General features: G+C 40.0%; 1 pseudogene; it reads left to right on the forward strand.

Moving 5' to 3' along the window:
* The first annotated feature begins 1539 nt into the window (after positions 1-1539).
* LOC125965363 (heterogeneous nuclear ribonucleoprotein A3-like) lies at positions 1540-2661 on the forward strand (annotated as a pseudogene).
* The last annotated feature ends 3339 nt before the right edge of the window (positions 2662-6000 follow it).

The raw sequence follows: 6000 nt of genomic DNA on the forward strand, positions 1-6000 counted from the left end.
ATCAACAAGCTAAGGCATCAGTACCAAATGAGATGCTCTGCTCCTCAGGGTCCATGGCAGGGCTAAGAGGGGCCCTCCCTTCCTGTGCCCCTCATCGGCCTCCCTCCTGGGTGACCAGGGCTCTCATCTGACTCTCTGACTGTCTGAAGCCACTCACTGCAGCACCTCCCATGTCAATCTCCTATGTTACAGTCTCTGCATTTATTAAAACGGAGACAATTATCCTCAGTCTGCCAACCTCACAAGATTTTTGTGGGGAATCAGATTAAATAACTTATGTGAAAACACTCATAAAATTGTAAAGTGTAATACAAATGTACATCATACTTTAAATGGTATTATGGTTTTCTTATTATCACTCAGTGTTTGGAGCATCTTGCTCCAAAATTACCTGCTCCCCTGACCATCAAAACTACGAGTCCTTTGGATATGATTGGTCAGTGATTCAGTTTTCTGGCTGCAGAACCTTACAATAATGTGTGAATGAATGACAGTTTTTAAAAGGACATCAGAATTGATAAAATGTGATGGGAGAAAGCAGTTTTTGTATATTGGTATGTTGGCCATTTTATCACCATCAAACAAACAGTGGTTAACAACCACTAAGAGAATTTTGATTTTGCCCACTCATTTTCTTCTTCAGATCTCCCCAGAGAAGTGTCTTTCCTTGCTATTAGGTGATTCAAAATTGGGAGAAGAGGGAGGACTGAAAGGAGGAGAGGCTCTTTGTCTATGGGGCAGGAGTTTAAGGTGAGTCAAATGACTGACTGAGTAGGTGTGAAAGCAAAGAGGGTTTAAGAAGTGTTGCTAAAGGCTATGTGTCCTCTTCAGAGGGTTGGTTAAGTATAAGTAAGGAGACTGAGCATATTAGATTTTTTTCAACTTCCAGGCTTTGACTGCTATACTGCTGTAAGACTGGACCACATGTGTCATAGCTTCATATCAACATTTATTTAACACTGAACTAATGCCAGATAATATATGTAATCACTTTTCATACATTATCCTATTTAATATTTACTCTCATCCCGCAAAACATGCTACTGCACCCAGTTCTATACATGAGGAAAACCCAGGCTTGAAGTTAGAGCCTACCACAGTAACACAACTAGGATGTTTCAAAGCCAGGACTTGAATTTCAGAGACTGACCTCTCAATCACTCACTGTACAATTTCATGCAAACCAGTACCCCTCCCCCATTGGTAGATTGTACAGGAGAAAGGACTTTGATCAGCTGTGATGAGGGATAGTAGGGGAGAAAAGTGGAGTCTTTAGTTTCCCTTCTCTAATCAAGTTGGTGCCTCAAGTTCAGGAAAGCAGAGTTGGAACAGCCCTCATTTGTGTAGGTTAGTGACAACTTTGCTATTTATTGTTAAAGAAGCTGAATAATGGTGTACCAGATGGTCCACAGAAATAGCTTTTGAAATAACATTCAAAAAGAATACAAGAGCCAACACCTACATTCCCTACAAGCAAAAAAGGAAGCTGCCTACATGAAATTAAGTTATTTGACTACACTTAAAGTAGAGGCGATATTGAACTCAATTTGGAAGAGGTGAGTCCAGTCTCAAAATGCAGGGCCATGATCCAAAGGAACCAGAATAGTTGAGAAAACTGTTTATTGGTGGTTGGAGCTTTGAAACTACAGATGATAGCTTAAGAGAACATTTTGAGAAATGGGGCACACTTACAGATTACGTGGTGATGAGAGACCCCCAAATAAAACGTTCCAGGGGCTTTGGTTTTGTGACTAACTCTTGTGTTGAAGAGGTGGATGCAGCAATGTGTGCTCAACCACACAAGGTTGATGCCCATCTAACAGTGAAGAAAATTTTTGGTGGTGGTATTAAAGAAGATACAGGGAAGCAGCTGCATAGCACAGGGAGATCAGCTCAGTGCTTTGTGACCACCTAGAGGGGTGGGATAGGGAGGGTGGGAGGGAGACGCAAGAGGGAGGAGATATGGGGATATATGTATACATATAGCTGATTCACTTTGTTATACCTCAGAAACTAACCCAACATTGTAAAGCAATTATACTCCAATAAAGATGTTAAAAAAAAAGATACAGAAGAATATAATTTGAGAGACTACTTTGAAAAGTATGGCAAGATTGAAACCATAGTAGTTATGGAAGACAGGCAGAGTGGAAAAAAGAGAAGATTTTCTTTTGTAACTTTTGATGATCATGATACAGTTGATAAAATTATTGTTCAAAAGTACCGCACTATTAATGGGGATAAGTGTAAAGTGAAAAAGGCCCCTTTCTAAACAAGAAATGCAGTCTGTTGGATCACAAAGAGGTCGTGGAGGTGGATCTGGCAACGTTATGTGTGGTGGAGGAAACTTTGGAGGTGGTGGAGGTAACTTTGGCCGTGGTGGAAACTTTGGTGGAAGAGGAGGCTGGTGGTGGTAGACCTGGATATGGAAACCAAGGTGGTGGATATGGAGGCAGTGGTGGAGGATATGATGGTTACAATGAAGGAGGAAGTTTTGGAGGTAACTATGGTGGTGTTGGGAACTATAATGATTTTGGAAATTATAGTGGACAACAGCAATCAAATTATGGACCCATAAAGGGGGACAGTTTTGGTGGAAGAAGTTTGGGCAGTCCCTATGGTGGTGGTTATGGATCTGGTGGTGTAAGTGGTAGATGGTAGCAGAAGATTCTAAAAACTCAGAAGAAAAGGGCTACATTTCTTAGCAGGAGAGAGAGCAAGGAGTTGTCAAGAAAACTGCAGGTTACTTTGAGACAGTCGTCCCCAAAGCATTAGAGCAACTGTAAAAATCTGCCACAGAAGGAATGATGATCCATAGTTAGAAACGGTACTGCAGCTTAACAGGAAACCCTTCTTGTTCAGGACTGTCACAGACACAGTTTGCAAAAAGTGCAGCTATTTATTAATGCAATGTAGTGTCAATTAGATGTACATTCCTGAGGTCTTTTATCTGTTGTAGCTTTGTCATTTTCTTTTCATTATATCAGGTATATTGCCCTGTAAAAAATTAAGGAATTTTTAACTTTTCAAAACAATAAAAATAAAGTAAGGGCATTCCCTGTTACAGATATCTTTGTAACTGGCAGATTAATTCATAAGTAATCCCAAATTTAGACATTATGATCAATCAAATCTACAGCCATATCTAGATGTTTCTGCTTTAACAACAATGGAAGGAAATTCTTTTTATTTTTTGAAATTTGTAATTAAATAAATTAATACACAGAATTATGTCATGGGTAAACTATAAACAAAATTACCAGATACTTATCTGATTTATAGATAGTCTGCTAGGCTTAAGTTGATTCTATTGTCTTTGGATTCCTAACGATATCTAGTACACTGGCTTACCTATATAGATGACTATTGAATTAAAGAATGAACATGGACAGCTAACAGATTACAATACCTATATTTCTTCAGTAGAATATGATTCTTGGTTAACCACTAATGCCGTTTTGCAAGGGACAGCTAAATTCTAGCCCTCAGTGGCTAGGCTCAAATGATAGACTAAATGTCCAAAGAAAACCTTCTAGTACAGCACAAGTTAATATGCTAAATAAAACATTTAAAATGTTTAAAATCTATAGCAAAGCTGTTGAGAAGTAAAGGATTCCTTCAGAGGCCAGAAATAAGAAAATAAGAGCCAACAGAGCCAACAGTGCTTGTTCAAACACTGGAGGCAACTTTTGCCCTACAGGTACTTGCTGAGGCTTTCTGGCTGAGAGCTGAGCTTCCCAGCCAGTGTGAAAATCCTGTCAACCCTTGGGGTGATCAGCTGGACTTGGGGCAGCTAGAGCTTCCACTAGGCTAATCACCTCCATCCAGATACGGCCTCTTCCAGGACTGAGGAGGACTGCTCAGGCACAGTGAGTGGGTGGGCCCACAGTCCTTCCAGAGGACAAGCCCTATAATGTCAGCTGCCCCTCAGCACTGCCTGAACTCACTGAGTACAGCCCAACAGGAGCTCTACAACCTGACATCAACTCCGTCAGCCAGCTGCAGATGGACCATCATGGACAGCAGTTCAGCCTGTGGAACTGTTGTAGGAGGTCATGATCCTGGTGCCCAAGGAGCCCCACCAAGATGAGAGTTTTGAAGCTGGGAAACTAGGCAGGGTCTTCTAGAATCCAAAGCTCCATGAGGTGCATCTCATCCGTCTTTACTCATGGAGGGTGTTTTAGTTTCCCAGGGCAGCCATGACACATGATCACAAACTGAGTGGCTGAAAACAACAGAAACTTATTCTCTCACAGTCCTGGAGGCTAGAAGTCTGAAATCAGTTGGCAGGACCATGTTCCCTCTGAAGCCTCTAGGAAAAGACTCCTTCCTTGCCTCTTCCTAGTTTCTGGTGGCTCCCAGCAATCCTTAGCATACTTTGACTTGTAACTACATTATTCTAATCTCTGCCTCCATAGTCATATGGCCTTCTTCTCCGTGCATCTGTGTCTCTCTGTATCCTCTCTTCTTGTCAGGACACCAGTCATTGGATTTACTGCCCACCCTAATCCAGTATGACCTCATCTTAATTAGTTGCATCTGCAAAGACCCTAGTTCCAAATAAGTTCACATAATGATGTTCCTGGTGGGCATGGACTTTCAGGGGGAGCACTTATTCAACCCACTACAGAATATATTTCTGTCTATCTGTGGCTGATGTGCCCTTTTAGCGACATACCACTAGTATCTTTTCAAAGTGACTGCTATGATAATGCCTGAGCAGTTTACGAATTAGAGAAACATTCAGTTGAATTGCATATAGCCATTTCAGGCAAAAAGGAAATATGATTAAACAATTTGAAAATATTTTGTAGAGAAATTTTCTATTTAATATCTTAAAGTAAGGTATAATGTATAATCTTAGGGTATACAATTTAACAACCCACATATCCATTGATAAGAGAATAGATATAAAAATTGAGATCAAACAATAGATTAAATACAACAATAAAAATAAACAAAACACAGCTTTAGATGACAACACAGGTTAATCTCAAAGCCATAATGTTGAGCAAAAAAGGGCCGGTCACAGAATCATACACGTAGATGTGATTCAGTTCATATGAAGTTCAGAAGCTCATGAAATTAAGTGATTTATTATTTAAGGATACATACATATGTGGTATAACCATAAAGAAAAGCAAGGGAATTAATACAACAGTATTCAGGATAGTGGTTACCTCTGAATGGCAAGAGGTGATAGGATTAGGAAGGGACCCACGACATAGGGAAATTCAGAGGTATTGTTATGTTCTATTTCTCAAACTGGGTGGAGGGTACATTGCTGTTCATTTTATTATTTTTTACTGTACATTTACATTATATGCACTCTTCCATGTATGTTTCAGAATGTAAAAGCCAACCTAAGGAAGGGCGTCATGCATCCAGTGAGAGCTTTGTGTTTTTTTTTTTTAATATCCTCCATAGCTGATTCAACATAGAGAGTGTCTTGATATTATTTATGAGAATAAAGGATAAATATAAGTGAAAATAGAATCATGAGAGTTTACTGACACCATGACTCTGGGATTTAGAGAAGTCCCACTAAATCCAGTTACCATCTCTTTGAGATGCTGAGCAGTGGCTGCCAACTAGAAATAGCACAAGGAAATTAATGGAGGGGGGGCGGTGGGACTTCAGAGGGATTAGCCAAAGGTATGTTGCACCACTTCCTGTTATTCACTGCACAAGTCCAGAACTTCTCGAGCTTCGCCCTATCAGTTGCCCAAGTTGTCCATTGTTGGAAGAGTGGGGCAGAATAGCCAAAGACAGAGAAACACCAGTTTGAAGGGAAACTATCCACAGCATCTTTAAAAATAACTCTGGTCAAAACTTGCAACCAATAGATAAATAAGTCCTGGAGATCTAACGTACAGTATAGTGAACATAGACAACAATATTGTATTATAATCATCAAACTTGCTAAGAGACTAGATCTTAATTATTCCCACCACAAAAAAAGAAATAATAATTGTGTGACCTGATAGAGGTGCCAACTGA

Source organism: Orcinus orca, chromosome 9, assembly GCF_937001465.1.
Source record: "Orcinus orca chromosome 9, mOrcOrc1.1, whole genome shotgun sequence".
NCBI lineage: Eukaryota > Metazoa > Chordata > Mammalia > Artiodactyla > Delphinidae > Orcinus > Orcinus orca.